The following is a 19,711-nucleotide window of genomic DNA, read 5'->3' as shown; positions in this document are numbered from 1 at the left end:
CACTCGATTTTTGTTGACATTTATCTTAATTCGTATAAATTAGTTCAGGCTTGTACATTTATAGGTAATACAAATATACAGATACACAGGTAGTACAGGTGGTATACGGCCGGTCGCGCGGCGTAATTTTTACGCCACAGGTGCTGTTTATTCTTGCTGATTAAAAAAAATACTACAACAATTTGTGCTTTAAAACCTCATGCTGTAGGCAGTAAAATGACATTGTAAGAATACTCGAGGCCATTCTAGGAAAGCAAAGCACGAGATAACCGGCCGGTCGCGCGGAGTACGTTGTGCGCCTCGGGTGTCGGTTCCTCTTGCTAATCTAAAAATAAATTAGCAACAATTCTTCGAACTTTGGAAACTCCCTCAATTGACAGTCAAAGCGCATTGTAAGAATACACGATGCCATTCGAGACCAGAATGTACGTACAATATTGAAATCCTTGATTTTTCGAAGATTGGCGTACTTATACGCCAGCGTGCCCGCTTGAGGGTCAATTTCAGCATCGCTTATTTCACTGTATCCGGTACCATCCTGCAGCTCATGTGTGTCGTATTGACTACATATTTAAATTTTTTTCACAATAAATTGCTACTTTTCTATCAAACCTAACATGAATAAAACACGAGATTGGAGAAACTAGTCAGAAAAAAATGCAATGGAAGAAATATTCGGTAAATGAATCTAAATAATCTCTAAAGGCCTGGTTACATGGTATATTAACACGTACAAGTTATGTTACGTTTGAGTGAATGATTTTGGTGGACTGGAACGAAAGAATGTACAAATGCATAAACCAAATTTGAACAGGTTCTATTTTCTGTGCATTCATTCGCACAAGTTGGGTGGTTACACGGTACATTTTGGCGTTCATTCTCGCATTTAGGCAGTAACCCGTATGTGTTAATGTATCGTGTAACCCGGCCTTCAGAGAGATGTACGTTGCATAAGTGAATATAAGGTGAGGGAATGGCAACCTTAAAGAAGTAAAGTAATATAAGTTCAGCAAGATATAACGAGATGTGATAAAACAATTATAGGATTGAAGTTTCAATAGAAATGTCGTTGAAGTTGGTTTTATTTTTTTTATTATTTACAATTTATTATATTATATCATATTCGAATGAAACTGAGTCACGGAAATATTTTATTTTTCTCCTGAATGTACAGCTCTTATATTATTTCCGATATTCTCTATAACATAGATGTACTTTTCATATCAACCTATTTCAATCCGTCATGGGTATGCCTCCTTAAGATGTATGAAAAATACATGAATATCGCTTAACATACATATGTCTTCATAATTGTAATATGTAACTTTGCTGAGAATCACTACTGTGTCTTCCTCTATGAAACTTTCGGCGCCTTAGATTATGAGAATAGGATTGTTAGGAGAATGACCTCAAGGTATAAAACGAGAATAAAGAGATATTTTGTGACAGTAAGTAACGAAGTCTTTTTGTATAAATGTAATTTTCTCTCCAGTTCAAAAATGTCAGGGAAAAATCATACATTTTTGTGGTCATATTTATGGTTTTCATATAGTATGGGGTACCGTAAAACATTTATCACCATAAGCCTGGGGTTATTTGCATCAAATATTGGTTTAGTCAAAGGAAAGAGTTGTTTATAAGGACCTTGGAATCATCAACAGTGTATTAAAAAAAGTATGGGTGATAATATCAGGATTCATTTGATGAGAAGCAAGAATTAGGAAATGAGTAAGACAAGTTTGTGATCCTTCATCCGTAATTCAACGGCTTCATTGAGAAGGCCATAAATAAGATCAAGGAAAAGGCCTCAGGAGTGAATACCCACGGAGATAAAGTCAGTATGATACAATTTTTCGATTACGTAGCAGTCATAGCAGAGACAGGGAAGGATTTTAAAAAATTCTTGATAATATGCATAGGGTAAAGGGTAAATATCAGTTGAAAATAAGAATAATGAAAACCAAGATATTAGTATTAGGAAATTTATATAAGTATACCAGGAAATAAGTCAAGATTAGAATTAAAATAGATAAACAAAAACTGGTAGAGGTGGATGAATTCTGTTAATTTTGAAGCAGAATAGCTAGCGAGGAAAGAATCATCAGCAACCCAGGCAAAGAGAGCATACCGCCAAAAGGAAGATCTACTCAGTAAGCAGGAAATTCAAACATAGAAGAATGGAAAAAGTTTATTGTAACTTGCATTTCAAGTATACTTTTCTAAGGAAGAGAGGGATGGACAATGACAGCCGCGGGGAAATAAAGGGTAGAGGCCTTCGAAATCTAGTGCTATAAAAGAGTAGTAATGTAAAAGTAATAAGAAGAGTAGGTAAGAAGAGAACTATCATAAAAACCTTAACGAGAGGACTGAACAGCCTTATTGGGCATATCTTGAAACCTGATTGTCTGATGAAGACAATCGATGAGGTGCAAGTAGATGGCAAGAATACAAAAGGAAGACCCCGAATGAAATGCATGAAACCGGTACAGACGGATGTGAAAGAGAAGAAATACGTTGGCATGAAATGGTTAACTGACAGGAGAATTGTGACGAGAGCTGCTTCAAACCAATTTTAGCATTGTTGACCAGAGATTATGATAGACTTCTAGGCCTACATATGTGATTGCATCAAAATATAAATTCTCCGCTGTATCGATACATATTTATTCCAAACACTTCAAGCCATAAATTAAAATTAAAAATTAGAATCAGAAGATTTTCTCTTGGCTGACAAATCAATTCTCATGTTAAAAAATCACTGTCTTGTAACATGTTACCATGAAACACTGTTTGGCATGAAGGAATATTAGAAAGTTTTGACTGATCTCGTTATTAAATTTCCAAATATAATTGGTATTTTTTGTTTTATTGTAATCACGCTCCATCAGTATACAATAGCTTATTTTCATCGATTCACTATTATGCATTACTATACACCCAAGTTGACAAGAACTATCTTTAAGATTATACTACCAATCAGCTAATTTTTGTTCCACATCGATAATTTCAATTGATTTCATTCTCAAATATTTCTGCAAAGACATATTTGTATATATATTTTGCTGAGGTAGAGAGATATTTATCAGTGCTAAAAGTTTCGCAATAAACTACCGATTAAGATTCGCAGCCATGAATGAACCGTCGCTGGCCTTTATCAACTACTAGGAGTAAATTCATCTCCAACAAATGGTCCTAGTTTACCCAAAACACTCTGCAGACTAAATGGTTTTGAATACAAAATTAGTAGAAAGAACATAAGTATTCTGCTTTCTCATGAAACCTCATATTCCTAGAAGCATTTATCAGTTCCATATCTTATGCATCAGCAACAAGGGAAGAGAGGTCTTCTGCAACCCCAACCCAGTGGGTAATCCGTCTTGGCAATATTATTTCTTACTTCGAAATATATCCATTCCTTTTTATGAAATCCTTCATGTATTCCCCGCCTAAGACGGAATAACTCTGAAGAGAATTGTTATGGAGAATAAAATTTTGCGTCGGTGATAACGCTCTAATAAATACTAAATATCCTGAAAAACTCATGATATGTAGTTACTATGACGGATTAATTTTTAGGTACCTCATTTTAGATTGTACGATTTGGTAAAAACGTAATTCTTAAAATTTTCGTGTCACTTATGGTCAATTTATCAAAATAACTTGTAGGAAATATCCATTCAACTACAAATTGCAGAATTTTCCTTGGTATTTTCTCCTAAACTTCCGGCTAACAAATCCTTTATTTGCTTTCAATTTCAAATTACTTGGGCCCATTGTGCCTCTTCAAACAGACAATCTATCATTCTGCATTTCTTCATTATTATGGGGAATTTGAACAATATTTTTATCCAGAATTTTATGAGTACAGGGCACCTATTTCTTTCAAATAATTTCTGCAAAAATCTATCATTCACACGAATGTTGGCTATGCCCAAAGTACAAAATGATAATCTAAGGGATCTTTCGGCTTCTTTATATGTGAATCCCATGGTTGTTATATTTTAACCCATATTTTAATGTGCAAATAGTGATATTAGTATTCTTTGTGGTGAATCTTACTTGAAAATAATATTTTTCTCTAAATCCTGCTAAGTTAATTTTATAGTGGTTTGTTTTCACACGAAAGTAGTAAATAGCTCTGATTATTCCTCAAACGAACTTCCGAGAGAACGAGGATCCTCAGCCTTCAGAGTTAAGTAATGGACCATGCAAAGCATAGCAAATAATTAATTGGCCCATGTTATATTTTCTACACAATTTATTCAGCAATTTAACAAATTGGTATTTTCATGGCCTATGTAGTCTTATAAAGATCTTCTTTGTCGAATTCAGTGATGTTGAAAAATATTAATAATCAAGATACAGGTATATCATTGCAGAATATAAGAATGTTCAATTAGCATTGCCGTGGGCGGTGATTTAGAAAAGAAAATAATTATAATAATGAACAATTTTAAAAATTTACTAGAATAATGAATTGAAGTCCTTAGCGTCATTTTTAAGGTTTTTAATTTCACTGTTATCTCGTTTACTGATCGTTCATACATTCTGTGATCGCCTAAGAATTTTTTCTGCATGTGGATATCTTTTGAGGTGTCAGTACTTTTCCATCGACTCTTGCATATACAATTTATAACCTATGGTGTAAAAAAATCATCTTCAAGTACCACAGCTTTTTGGATCCTCTGTGTTAAATACTATGACTGTTTTGGCTGATCACTTTCTGCATTCATCTTATTCGAGTGCTATAAAGATAGGGTTTAAGGATACTTTTTGGAATTCATCAGAGAAACGGAATGGGAAAACGTATATATTGCTCAATACAGGATCTTATGTAAAACTTGATTCATACTTCACCTATTAAACTCTTTGAAAAGTTCCTTCCAGTACAAATAAATAATTTTCATCTACTAATTTATGTAGTAACATTGAAGTTCCTTGATGCGTAAATAAACTGGCTGTAAAAATATCGTTTAGAATTTATGATTACTAATAACCATGAATTTTACTCAATTAAATATTAATCAAAATTGTTTAGTTTATGTTTCCGGAACTCTTGTCATTTTGGTCACAACGGCTAGTCACATTGATAATTCATAATCTGCCAGAAAACAATTCTCAAAGTTGCTACTTTCAATTTTGAAATAAAAGTTAATTATGCAATGTTTAATTGCACGCTAAATTGTATGCGTCATATCACGTACATATCCTTTTATATAGCTGCCACTCAATAATCAGAGCAATGATAAAAAATGCTGAAAATACATCATTAACGTTTTTGTTCCCTTGTGGTGGTTTTGCTTGACGCATCGCCATTTTGCATGGATGTTTTTGCGAATAAAGCTGTTTTTTTCTACCCTCGGGTCACTGCATCATCCAATCAAATGCGATCCCGAGGCAACAAAAATCGAAAGGTTAAACAGAGGGGCCCCGAAATTCATAATTAACAAATAGTATCTCGTAATAATATCATATATTCATGCCGACCACACAAAACAAAATATTAACACGATTCGTGTTCTGTATTCGAATTTATGGGAATTGCGAACTTGTCATACCTCGTCCTTCCCAATTACAAAATATTGGCCTCTCAAATTCAAGTCCCCGAGGCTTTTTTTAAAGCGAAAAGAGTAAGCTAAATCGAGAACGTGAATACTTATGAGTTTACGATTTTACTATTTTTCATATTTTATAAATGAAAATGAAATGTTGGAATGAATTGAATTTTGGCTTGTCTCGGCATATTTAAAGCAAATGTTTCTTTGCATTATGCTAATTTTCCTTCGAGTCCCATCCAATTCACATATTTTGCAGTTTTCAATTTCTAATTTCGTGCTCGTGTCCATATCGGCAATGTTTACATCGCGCAACAATTCCCGTAATGAGCGTGCAAAATGTTTAATTTGCATAAATTTCTCTTCAGTCGGACGACTCGAATATTCATATTTTAAGGTAAAAATAAACAATTGCGCCAAAAAATAGGATCATTACGCAAATATGCATTTGGAGCGCGTTCGTAGCATTTTTATTTTTATTTTTTTTTGCCGCGAGATCCATCCAAAATGCAATTCCAATTTTTTTCAACCGCTAGAGCTTTCGTTTCAGCGCTCTCTAATTAGATATTCAACGAGCGAGGGCCGGATGTACAGGAATTGGGAGAGTGGAAGTGTAAAGGAGAGCACAGATATATATAGGCTATGTTAAACCAACGAGCTCTACGGCGGAAAAACATTTTATTTCGTGTCAATTGTTTTTTTGGATCAAGTCTTTTTCCATCGTATCCCATGACACAGAGCAATCTTTCTATCGCATTCGGCAATGCCCCATGCGACGAATTGGATATTCATTAGGCCATTGAATTTCAATCGATCTGTACAGATCCCCGGACTAAAATTTACGGACGATTGGAATCAAAGAATGGCTCTCAAATAGATAATATATATACACACATGTTTAGTATATACTGGTCCATCCGGTGATGTCTGATCAGGGTGGGAAATGAGTCAGGAGATGGAGAGGGGAGCTACGAGAACCGTTATTGCACGTGGTGCCATACTTGCAGGGCCCTTGACCGGACCCGGGTTCGAAGCCAGTCTCTCATGATGGTGGACCAGAATGCACTCAACGCCCTCACCCCCCTGTCCGTCGAAAAGTGGGCGAGTCCTTTTTTTATATGTATATAACAGAGCGTTATTATTTTGCGGGAAATCCAGGGTGGGAAAAAATTACTTACGGGGGCAGGGGTGGTTGGGACCACCACATCTTCCGCCGATCGCGACCCGTCTGACTCCCGTCCCCGCGAGTTGACCGAGGAAAAAAAATTGCACAAAGCCGCGGCGGTATATGTATAAAAAAAACGGGCGGTCCCCCACGTCCGCGTTCCGAGGGCCATCGCGACGCCCCATTGGTGCGCGCGCACCATTTTGCACGCCCCTGCGCCCGCGCAATCCCGTTCCAGGGCCGGCCGGCCGGTCACACACGGACACACGGACCTCGCCGGCCGGTCCGGAAGGAGGGGCAGGGGATTGAGTTGGCGATTTGCTCGCCAGGGTGCGGGGTTGTCGCGAGTCCGCGCCAGGGTACGGTGAGCCGCGTGAGCGACGCGGTGCACGCCGACGATGCAAGCCGGGTTGAGGCCGTGCATCTGCCGGCGATGCATCGGGCGGGTCTCCGCTGCAGTTGCGTGCAATTCGTGCGGACGGCATTTCTTTTCCTGATATTATTTGGCCCTCGGTTCCTTATATTTCGCAAAAAAATGCAATTTGCACTCTTGAAGATAAATATGCATGGTAAAATATTTAATTTTACGCAGTGTGGAATTCAGAAAGAGCTTCATAGCATACTCAGTCGCACCTAGTAAACTTGGTTTTTCTTTGCAGCAGCAACTGTGTGGGGACAACGATATTATATTCAATATTATTATTAGCGAGGAGGAAAACAAGTAAGAACGAAATAAATGTGTTTGCCGGCGTATTCCGTTTGTGAAATTTAAGAGAACTTATCGTGCCGAATTTTTCCCTGCTGACTCTCTAACCTCCAACCAGGCGATACTAAATTTGAGTAAACTGTTCGGATAAATCATTGTCGGTATTGACCGAATTTTCATGTATCTGCTGGTAATATACCGAGTAGATATTAGTTGCATCTCCGATCGATTCGCTATTTTTTTATGCATACATTCATATATTATGGGCCGAATTTTGATGATTGGCCGGTTGAGATCTCTAAGCTTCCTTAATAGTAAGGAATGCCTTTGCATCCTGAGAAGCAATGGCGGTTATTTTTCATTTCTCTCGAAGATTGATTTCGATAATAAAATTTTGCAACAGGCCCGACAAGCAATGCATTTTTGGAGTTTGAATTTCAACTTCTAGAAAAATTTAACCCAGTTACAAATGTGTTAAATTTTCACTCAGAAAAAAATAAGCTCAAGAAATGTGTTGCGATAAACTGTTAATGATGAAAAATGTTTGAAGTTATTAAAAGCAGAGCAGACCAGAGTTGATTTTTTAAGCAATATAAAATATACTCTCAACTTTTATATTGATTCCACAAGCATCGATAGAAAATAGCATATTTATTTAATTATTGTGGATAATTGCTGCTAATTTTAATTATTTTCTTTATCAGGAATACAAAATTATTCAATCTTGATGCAATATAGTACCATAAAAATAATGTACAATTATGGTATATATAGGTAGGTATCATGATACATGGTGCTCGGTGAAGTTTTTATGAAGAATCATATTGATACATTATCTACTCAGAAGTAAATTATCTCCTTGCCTAGGATAGCTTTTTTTGCTTCACAGGCAATAGACTTTAATTGCACTAACCAATGTTTATCAACAATGAATCATATTTTTACATTCATGCTGGTACTTCCATTATTTTTTACCCATCTCTAATTTAAGCTAAAATTAAATAATATTTTTATTTATATAAAAGTTTCACCTTTTTCATCATTCATTCGTGAATATTTTATTTTTTCAGCTAGGATGATAAGGATCTCATGCTTGTGAGCTGCCATTTTCATAGGTAAGTCACCTTCATAAGCATTTCCAATACCATGGTATCACAATTCCCGAATAACCTTTAATATTCTCTAAGCTTGAGATCAACGATAACTTGGCAAACAATAAATAACGGTAAATGCATATGAAAGAAAATAAGCACTTAGCACATAGCCTCTGAGTAGGCCGAGTTTTGGTTTGCGTGAAAATTGAGGTAAGAAAAATGCGAAGGCATGACTTCCTGCGGTTAAGACCAATCGATTTATTTCATGCGTTCAGAATTGAAAAACCTAGAAGCTCTTTATGTATCGATGGAAAAATCCCCATAGCTTTCCTCATTTCAATTGACACTCAATCGGTGAAATATTTAGGCTCAATAAATATCTCCTTTTTCCTACGCAGTAATTATGCTTTTTAATACCTTCGCATGTGCCTAAGTGGCCGCGATAAAGTGTTTATTGAACGCCGTGCTCTCTTCTAAGCGATAAATGACACCGTAAAAGGGGTAACTATCACTTTTGATATGTTCAATAGGGCTGAATTTTATTTTTGGTTGTGTTTAATTTTTTTTACAATGGAGATATAGGATTTCTTGAGCATTAAACATATGTGTGGAGTAAAGCATTGAATACTATTGAAAATTTAATCAGTTTCATTTGAATGATAATCTACCGAAAAAATATACTTTTGCTTGCAGTATCAATATACGAATAGTAACAAAAGCTTCAAGCATACGTAAGTAAAGTTGAACAATGCTATATTGCATCTTTATGAAATCATATTTGGGCCTTACAAATATCCACCTATCAATCGTAATATGGATTGGTGAAAAAATCAGCGATATACCATAAATCTGAACCTCGGGCCTACTTACGGCCCAATATTGCTATTTCCTTAATATCGGGCTTACAAACACAAATTAGTTCTTGGGATCTAAATTTATAGAAAACCGTCAAATTGTAGTCTATACTCGAGGAACCGAATTGGTATTAGTATTTAATTTTCTTTTAATAATAAAATTTAATAATGAACCCTGATTACTATTGACAATGATAAAATACCAGGGGACGTGAATTTTACAGTTAATTATGGTTATTAATTTCTCGGAAAATAAATTTAAATACTGGGTTTTCATTTCATTGACCGTATCGGTAATATGGCTTTCAATTTGGGTTTAGAGGAAGATATTGTAGTGATAAAAATAAATTATAAACAGTTGCACCCTTTATGTCCTCCCTTAGTGGTTAATTAATGATTTTCTGAAAGCTAGTATTCCATATCGTTAAAAAACGCTGTCTTTTTGTAGATTCAAAACATAACAAATGTACCTTGTTAGTATTCAAAGATGAACCTCTTCCACGTGCATAAATATCCACTTAGAACTCTGCATTATTCTTTAATTACTGATATAGTTTCATTAGCCTCGCTCATGAACTATTATAAATCTATTTTTGTATATTATTATTATTGCATCATTTTACATCCGTCAGAAATGGAAGAGAAGTAATGTTGTAGAGTAAGTGATACAGTGAGCTTTATTTTATTTAAATGCTTTCGCATCATTCGCAGAATGTAGAAATACCACCGAAGCATTTTTTATTCTGTGATAGGTTACATAGAACAAAAATACCTAATGTACACAATCAATAGAGATAAAATATCTCGTCCATACTGAAGGCTTTTAAGCTTAAAAATAAAGGATTATCATTTAGAATCTTTCCCTCTTCTTCCGCTAATTTATAATTATTAATTAACTCTATGATAAGTTCACTCAATTTTTTCAGTCGAGTGTTCACGCATTAAATAAATCATCACATTAAAATAAACAGTAATTTTTGATAAGATTCTCCTCTTTTCTTGCGAATTCCATGGTTAAAGAATCGAAAAAATTATAATCCAGGTAGATAACATTTTTGAATGAATTTCTCTCAGATGAAACCTGCTGAAAACTGTTCAACATCTATAGCTCTGTAAATGGTATTACGGTAGAACGTGAACTTGCCCTCAGATATCAAATTGATCACCTGGCAACTTTTGCAAAAGTTCCGAATAGTATAAAAAATTATACTTGTTTTGAGTTAACCGTTACTAACAATCTAAAGTATGAGCATTTAATAAGAAAAGCAATGCAATCTTATTAAGGTAGAATTATTGGCTGATATTCATTATAAACCTTGTGAAATCTCATAGCAGGAAATCCAATTGAGTAACAATACAATATGAGATATTATAATAATTAATAATTTTTGCAATATAAATATGTGTGCCAAATGAAAAGTATTACTCTATTCCTGCATATAAATTCTATCTTAAATAAGTCTGCTCTACTATCATTATTTTTCAATTTGAGCACCTGCGGTTTTAATTAATTCAAATTAGCCTCATTTATGTAATTTCGTAATTGAAATATCCTTCCATATTATTTCAAATAGTCATACAAGTACTTTTTTCCAGCATTAATTACGACCTTAATTAGCATATTACATAATTTTGTGAATCATTCGCTCAAAAATGTTAGCACCGGTTTACTGAATTACAGTTACGGTTTTTTTTAATACGTCAGATCAGATTACTTGAGTGGTTGGAGAGTGAAAATGAGTTGATTATAATTTTGGAATATATCAGTTTTTTGAATTTATAATTTGTTTGTAATTTAATGCTGGAATGACTAAAGTATTAGTATTTTTTTTCGTTAAGTTATCTCCAAATCTTTGCATTCATAAGTATGACTGCATAAATTAAACCGTTTCATGACCTATTCCTTGCAGCATCAAATCGTATTAATAGCGCCAGAAAGAAGGAGATACCTCAATGAAGAGGTTTAATTCAAATTATCAAAACCCATGAATGTAAAAATCAAGAAGAAGACGAGAGAAGAATCACTAACATAATTGCTTCATAGCAAAAAACAAAATAAAATTCAAGGAAGAAGGTAGAATCCATCGAGCTAATCATCATTGCGAGCATATAATAAGCAGAAAGCAATATTGAATGATAAGAGAAACATAAACGAGGAAGTAATACACGTTGATGACTGCAGGAATGAAAATTTGTCGAGCAATTAAAAAATTTGTAATAAGGTTATTTTAGCCTTTTTAAACCGAGTAGGTAATTTTATATTTTTTTCTGGCCTATTTCTTGGACTTGGAAACCAAAATTTGTGATCATTTTCCAGTACCGATGAATCGATTCTGTATCTTGAATATTGCCATCCAATTTTTGGAGCAACGGGTTTGAAGGACCAATTAGGGGCTCTTTGGTTAAAGTTAATGATTATAAAAACTTGAGAGGATTTCATTTACTTTTTGCCGGCTCAAATGGACGAAAATACCGTAAAAAGCTTAGTATGTAGTTTCAAGACAAATACTGAGTATTTTTTCGTATACCTTGTATTCAGAGGCACGAAAATTTGTGGGAATACGCATTCAGAGTAGCTAAATTTGTTCATTTTCGGAACTGTAAAATAACTATGAATTATTTTTATATTATGTAAAAATCTTTACACGTAGAGGAGTAGGTAGATTGTACTGCCACATCTAATAGGAATGTTATCTAAATAGAAAATTACTTGCCTCACGTATACCCAGGACAGATCAACGAGGACTGTAAAGAAGTAATAAATTCAATTTGCTATTGTCCTCATAGGCATAATATTTTGAAGAGAATGGATAAAAGGGCAATACCATGTATACTTTTCTGCACCAAGAAAAAGATCAAATTTGCCACACTTATTGTAATAATTTAGACCACTGAAGAATTAGGCTGCTCCAAGTATAAAGATTTTCTCTTGTAATGTCAAATACTGTTACTACACATTTGAAGCGGGGCTCCATAAAATTGCTTTGAAAAGATAAATTATTATTCTGAATATATACTTGTAAAGTAATTTTATTTTCATTCATTCGACAACTTCTTAATTGGTTAGCTGTGCTTTAAATACACTTACATAGTCTTACCTATATCCACTCAAATAAAAGAATACTGGTTATAAAAATCTTCCATGTACTTAGAGAAAAATCCGATGACAGTACCATTATTATCCATGAATCGCAAATAGCTCATCTGCTGTTAGCTCTCATGCAGGTCCTGAAGGAAAAAAGATAAAATAATCAGAGTCAATTACGTAAGGTATAGCCAATTTCTCCAAAATTACGTTTTATATAATGCTCTGTATGGAACATAATGCAAAGAAAAAAATTAATGACATTATTGGGACTCCATATGTTATCACTAAAATGGCTGCAATTTTGGGAAAACATAGACATTTACAATAGGAATATTTTTCTATCGATTCAATTTCAACGTTGAGAAATGCCTTCTTGCGATAGAGATAAGAACTTACAATTATTTTTACATGATTTTAATGATGTCATGACCAATAGAACTTTGAATATGGAATAATGTATGGGGTCGTAAAGAAAATCGTTGAATAAACCCATACAATTCTTCAAAACCAAAACGGGACAGAATAATCATCAAGTAATCTTCACGTAAGCACGATTAATTTGAATTCACACTGTGAACATTTCTTGAAATGAATACTAATAGTCTCTACTTCAATAAATTAAAATACCAGGGAACATGTACTCGTTTCCACAAAGTAGAATTTATTTTGATGACTTTAAGCTAAAAAAATCATCATCAACAGAATATTCTGAGAAAATCATTTGATACCCACAAATCGCGTGCTTGATGATTACATAGGGCAATAAAATAACACTGAGGAAGTAAAATGTTACCTTAACTACCTCCATTAGAAGGTGTGTAGGTTGGACCTTCCTTTTCATCAAACTCATCCATTGTAAAACAAACGGAAACTCTGAGAGGTGATTAAAACATCATTTTCATGCAATGGATAAATAGTTCAATGTAATTCGAAAAAAATAGAGACAAAAATCCTTTTAGCGAGCGTGATGACTTTTTTGTCTGATAAATATATTGGTTTCCGCAAAAGTGCTTGTAAGCAAGTTCACCATTGTCATCATCACTGATCAGTAGCCCTCTGGTATAACGCATTTATACACTTATTTCTACCATTAGTTAATATATTCATGACATTGTTTATTTTTTTAGTGCATCGTCAACCCTAGGTCTGCGTTTATCATAGTAGGCCTTTTTTTTGCGTTCCTCCCGTTCTTTTTATCCCAGTTAATCGTCTTTTTAGACAATTTTGCCTCATAATTTGGCCGATACGTTGCCCCATTTGCTAGAGAAAGTATTCAAAATACCTTTTAAAAAACTCCTAGCTCTTCTGAATCCCTTTGCATTTTTATGAAGTTCATCATCGCTATTCCTCACTCAATTTTCCGAACGTTTTCACCTTTTATTGCCCTACCTCAAACATTATTCATGTCTAGATGGATCTTCTCATCCCTCTTTTAAATTTCTTAATTTATAGTCCATTTATCCAGCTGTACTTTCGTTTTCAGTGATATGTAGATAACCAAATACCCCGTTTTAAGGGGCCGAATAAGTGAAAACTTGCGAGAAGCACATGAGGTATGCTGCATCGTTTGCTTTTACGCCGACTAGAGGCGAGGAGATGGTTTTACTTCCATTTACAAATAAATGAAAGTAAAACCAACTACATGAAAATTAGTAGACAAGACGATAAAGAAGACTACTTAGAAGTCTTAAACTACAGGTTCCAGAGAACTGATACCTTTAAATATCTTGGAGTAAGAATAGCAAACAATGATAGAGAAGACATTGAAATTCGTAAGAGGCTCGCAGCTGCTGAAATATCATACTGGAGCCTAATCAAATTATGTAAAAGCAAAATTCTATCAAAAACCACTAAAATAAGAATGTATAAAACCATAGTACAACCTGTAGTTATATATGGATCAGAAACGTGGGAATTCACCAAAAAATCTCAGAAGAGCCTCAGTAATTTCGAAAATAAGATATTGAGAAGGATTTTTGGACCGATAAAAGAAGGAGATAAATGGAGGATAAGGAAGAATAGAGAATTGAAAGAATTGTATAGGGAGCCAGATATTGTGGGCGTAGTAAAAAGTAGGAGGTTGAGGTGGCTGGGCCACATTCAACGCAGAAATGAGAGAGAAATGATAAGACAAGTGTTAAGAGGCAAGCCAGAGGGTAGGAGACCGCTAGGAAGACCAAGGATGCGATGGATTGACGAGATGACGAAGGAATTGAGAAGAATGGGAGCAGACATAGAGCTGGCAGAAGATAGAAATGCATGGAGGCGCATGGTTGGTGAGGCCAAAGACCACTTAGGTTTACAACGGCCACAGGAGTAAGAGTAAGTAGAGGCGAGGAGGACGGACGCGGATGCGACTGGGATAGCAAAACGACAGTCAAACTCTAGAGGCAAAAGCCCCGACGGATAGAATGCACCGAGAAAACTTACATCCATCCATGACAATGTCGGGCCGTCAGAGTGTTCTTTCGGAGTCCGTGGCGTGGTTTTTTCTCTCTTTAGATTCATACTCGGATTCACCGTATATGCCTCATCAAGACGTGGTTTCGTGGTCGAGTAGGTTTAGTCCATGTGCGTAGTTGCGGTGAAGTTCTGAGAGGGTTCGTATCCTAAGTAATCATACTTATTTATTTGATTCCTTCTTTGAATCTATACAACAGATGAAAATCGCTCCAGAAAAAATTAATTTTGAAAATTTTTTAACCAATTAATTTATTTAAATGATGAGTCTATCTACGATAGCATATATATTTCAAATTAGATTTATTCACTGAAAAGAAATAAGCCGCGGCAAGCGTCTTTTACAAAATGAAAAAGCATGATCACTTAGGATTCGAATCCTCCCATAAATTCAACCCATCTACCGCGCATGGAATACACCAACTTGGCTACGGAGTCTTCATGAGACTTCAATGATGAGCCCAAATATGAATCTAAAGACAGGAGAAACCTCGCCATGGAACCTGGAAGAAAACATTCATTCGCCCTAATGTTTCTTCAATTTATTTCTAATGTCAGTGCATTCGCATCTGGACTTTTAGTCCTATTTCGCTAGCCCGGTCGAATCTTAGTCCTCACTTGTCGGTTATTTGTGGCGTAGAAGCAAAGGATGGAGCTTACTTTGCGTGTTCCAGCCCTGCAAGTTTTTACCGACCCATCTCCATTCGTAAAACGGGGTATAAGAGTGTCTGCATATTATTAAAAAGCGATGTATCTTTGATTATTCTCTGATTTTTGTATTGTACTCACTCTATCTTTTTTTTCATCCACCTCTGGTTATTATACTTTCCATTAAGTACAACGCTTTCACCTCCTCAAGCCTTTGTCTTCGTAGATGTTGGTCGTGGCCTCCTCTAACCTGATGCATAAGTGTGTGTCTAAATGATTTCATTTGACTCCTGACCATTATTCCTTTGATTTTGTAGAGGATATTCTTCATTTATTTCCCTATATCTGCTATTACTGTTTTATCACCGGCAAATGCTGCAATGGCTTTTCTATGTTTTATTAACAATAGCTAGAGAATGGAATTCGTGAGTAAGACCAAGAACTTTCATTTTGATATCTTTTACAAGTCGTTTATCAATTTTGATGCTGTTTTTCATCTTCACAGGTCATTTTCTGGTGAACAGAGGCTCAAATTATGTTTAATTTTTTCTTTCTTAGGTTATGAGATTTTATCAAGTGACTGGAATTCTAGGTCTCCACTTCACTTCTATCCTGTTACTTTACTCTCGTTGTACACGAATTGCCTATAGTGTAATTTATTTATCACCTCAACATTTTTATTTTAAGGATATGCCGTACTCTTCCTGATATCTGCGCAGTTTCTGACATTTATTACAATTCAGGAGTTGTAAAAAATGTGTTTCTCTTCTTACGTTCGTGATATTTATATGATACACTTGATGATTTGCAATCAGTAAGTAAACACAGCTGAAATGGCATGTATTAATTAATCATCCATTCGAAAGCATTCATTTGATAAAAATTCCAGGTACGTTATTGCCACATAGCTAACTTACAATTCATAATGGTGCTTGTTCTACTTCTAACGGTGTACGATTGTTTCAGTGCTATTAAGATAAATGTTTATTCACGTTGCGTGTATGTCGTTTAAACAAACGTGAAATATAAAAAGGAAGAATAAAATAATCTGGAACACTTTTTACACCAAATTATCATTTTTACCAGCTGTTACAATCGTATTCCCTCTTGCACAAACAAGAATAGTGAGCTATCGGAAACCTTTGAGACCCTTCACTTAATTCATGATCTCTCTGCTCACCTTGGATATCAGAACTGTTCAGGTTATTTCTGCGATTCATCTTTGCAATTTGAGGTTTGAAAATTTTTATTTTTTTACAAATGTGTGATGTGCATGATCTGATGTAAAGTAGCATTCCAAATGCTTTTTTCTCACATGCTGCTTTAGTAATATTTTGTTTTGCTTTCTCTTTTTTAACTTAATTTTTCTATAAAATTTAGGTTATTTTTTAGGAAAGTTAGCCTTAGAAGTTGTAATAGAGAATTGCTGTTACAATCACATCTTGCACGACCAAGAATAGTTCATTACTGAAAACTGGATTACAATATGTGCTTTCAAAAATAATTTCCTCGATATTGATGGTAAGACTTCTTTGAAATCCCTCCCTTGATTCCTGATTTTCGTGCTCACGACATAAATAATGGGTGAACTCCGCAGCTGCTCTAAACACTGAATTAATTCCCTTGCATAATTTTAACTGTAGATAATTTATTGTCTACATTAAACATAAAATGTAATCTCTTGTATCTTTGGAATCTAGGGGTGTGAAAGTGCTCGAAAATCTGAGTCAAGTAGTTGGTGCTCGACTCGAGTGTTTCGAGTAGCATTACAAATGTCGAGTCGAGTCGAGCAGTTTCGGTTACAGAGTTGACCAGGCCAATAGGACCAGCAATCTGCCGACAGGAAGCGCTATCATAAAACTCATGTAATCACATCGTTATTTAAGTCAATAAGCCATTCTAATGCCTTGACCTAGGATTTTCAGCTTGTTGTTTGCATTTTAGTAGTTAACCTGGTAGTCGAATACCTTTTCGTCAGCAGCGGCGTCCGATCGTCTTCCGACCCGGCGGCGTATTCGGAGTGGACCGCTGCTTCATTCATTCGTGCTTTCTTATGCGATAATTTTATGCCCCACCCAACCTTCATCACTCAAAAGCCGAAAGAATACGTAAAAAAAAATTTAAGATTTATGAGAGAAAGAAAAATTCAAAGACAACTTCAAAGAAAAAAATGAAAACTTTAAGGTTTTAGCGGACAATGCCGGTTTTTTCCGGCATTTGACGTCACAAGTGGTGCATTCTTTTAGCTTATTTGGTTACTACCTACTCCGAAGTTAATTTTAGTTTATTCCTTTGTTGCATTTAGTTTTCTTCTTGAACTTACAAAACAAGAGTTTCTAAGGTTGATTAAACAAAATCAAAAATAAAGAGGAAAATGTTTGGTCCACAAAGCTAAAGTTAAGTTCTATAGTTCGTTTGCTTTGCCCACTTAAATTCCATGGAGATTAAAGATCCATAAAAATCGTTGATATAATTTTTAATAAGAATTCCCAAGGTTCCCCAAATCTTGCAGTTTTGTCGGGAAAGTAGTTATTCAGCCACACAAGTGTATAGCGAAAGACAATTTTCTACCGGCAGTAAAACTGTAACATGGAGGCGTCAAAACCTGCTGCCTGAGCATGTAGAACAATTGGTTTTCCTGCATGTGAATTTGTGAAGATTAAATACTACATGTTTCATTTATGTATGCAATATTTATTGCAATTGTGTAAATTCTTTTACTCAGGGCACTTCCTAGCAGTTTTGATAAATATATTGCCTAAATTTTCGGCATATTCCTAGAGGTTAATTCATTTCAACTGTGCCTATGGTATTTTTTTAAACACATTAATGTTTCATTTATCTCCTTATTCCAACACAATTACCATAAACGTTCCTCATTATATTTTCCTTTTTGCACCCAACTTAGCATTTAGAATAGAAAATTCATAATGGGAATGGAAAAATGATAATATATTGGAGCTTGCAGTTTTGTATTGCCTGGTCCAGAAATTATCATGCTCGACTCGACTCGATACTCGCGAGTAGTTTTCAACTCGACTCGAGATCAAAAGGTGCTACTCGCACATCCCTATTGGAATCAATGTCTCATTTATGGCATGAAAAAGTTGAACTTTAATATTGGCAATTACCTACTATACTAATAAAAATTGTGCATGTATTTTAAAGGAAAGCCTGGCGCAATAGCAAATTTTACCATGCTTTGGTCAGTCCATACATATTGACCATACACAGTCAACACATAGTTCATACATTTGGTTTGTGGAATAAGTTAAGTTAATGGAAATATTTTTTCATTTTTGCTTTGTCTTTTAAAAAGAGCAGTTTTGTGTTATGCGCCGGTGTCGTGATTCTTATTTATTTTTGTACCATAGCTTATATTTTTTTACATCTTCTCAGTACCCCAAGCAGCAGGATTTACGTTGTGAAAATCTTTCACTAGATTGTCATTTTAAATATTTGCAACGTTCCTCACCCCAAACCTTTTTATTATATAAGAATTCCTAATAGTTTTTTCTATTATTGGTGTTATACATTTTGGTTATATATTGATAATGTCACGCTGAGATGAAAATATGACGAATATACTTGACACTGGGGATATGGCAACTTAAGAAATTATTACGAGCGCTTTTACCAATATTACGAATAAGGATTAAATATTAAATATGTAGTAGCCTAAACACCCATTATAAACTCCCTCCTTATCAAATAGAGTGGTTTAAGAAGATTTCTCAAAGCAGTGATGCATCTTTTTCACAAGATTTCCCTATTCATCTACTAAACTACCTCCGTGGCCTTTCTTATTTCTATCTATATATTTAATTTTACGTTTCTTAATTTTTTATTCTAAACTGAAGTAGGGCTCAGAGAAATTCTTTGCGGCGTGATTTCATGTAATACATATGTTCAATAGAAAACTATGTAATTTCATATGGGTAAGTTTATTCTACCGGTTATGTCGCGGTGCGGCATCGCTTGGAAACGGGTAGTTTATAATTAAACATGTTTTTATATAATTCTCCTTTTCAGCAAGGACTGGGACATTAAAATATAATATGGTTTCATTTACTTCGACAAAATCTCGCGCGTCTATCCCATAGCTTTTAGGTAATTTCTTGTAAAGCGTACTTCGTCCCTC

At 34.9% G+C, this 19,711-nt stretch overlaps 1 long non-coding RNA gene across 1 annotated transcript in view; it reads left to right on the top strand.

Annotated features, from left to right (window-relative positions):
- The first annotated feature begins 8,494 nt into the window (after positions 1 to 8,494).
- Positions 8,495 to 19,711, top strand: part of LOC124156906 — a 352,033-nt gene continuing 340,816 nt past the window's right edge. Inside the window, exon 1 of the long non-coding RNA XR_006864426.1 lies at positions 8,495 to 8,541. This is a non-coding gene — a long non-coding RNA (uncharacterized LOC124156906). The remainder of the gene's footprint in view (positions 8,542 to 19,711) is intronic.

The sequence above is a fragment of the Ischnura elegans genome, chromosome 4 (genome assembly GCF_921293095.1).
Source record: "Ischnura elegans chromosome 4, ioIscEleg1.1, whole genome shotgun sequence".
NCBI classification, from domain to species: domain Eukaryota; kingdom Metazoa; phylum Arthropoda; class Insecta; order Odonata; family Coenagrionidae; genus Ischnura; species Ischnura elegans.
The sequence above is the reverse complement of the archived record's forward strand: the minus strand, read 5'-3'. Positions and strand labels throughout refer to the sequence as shown.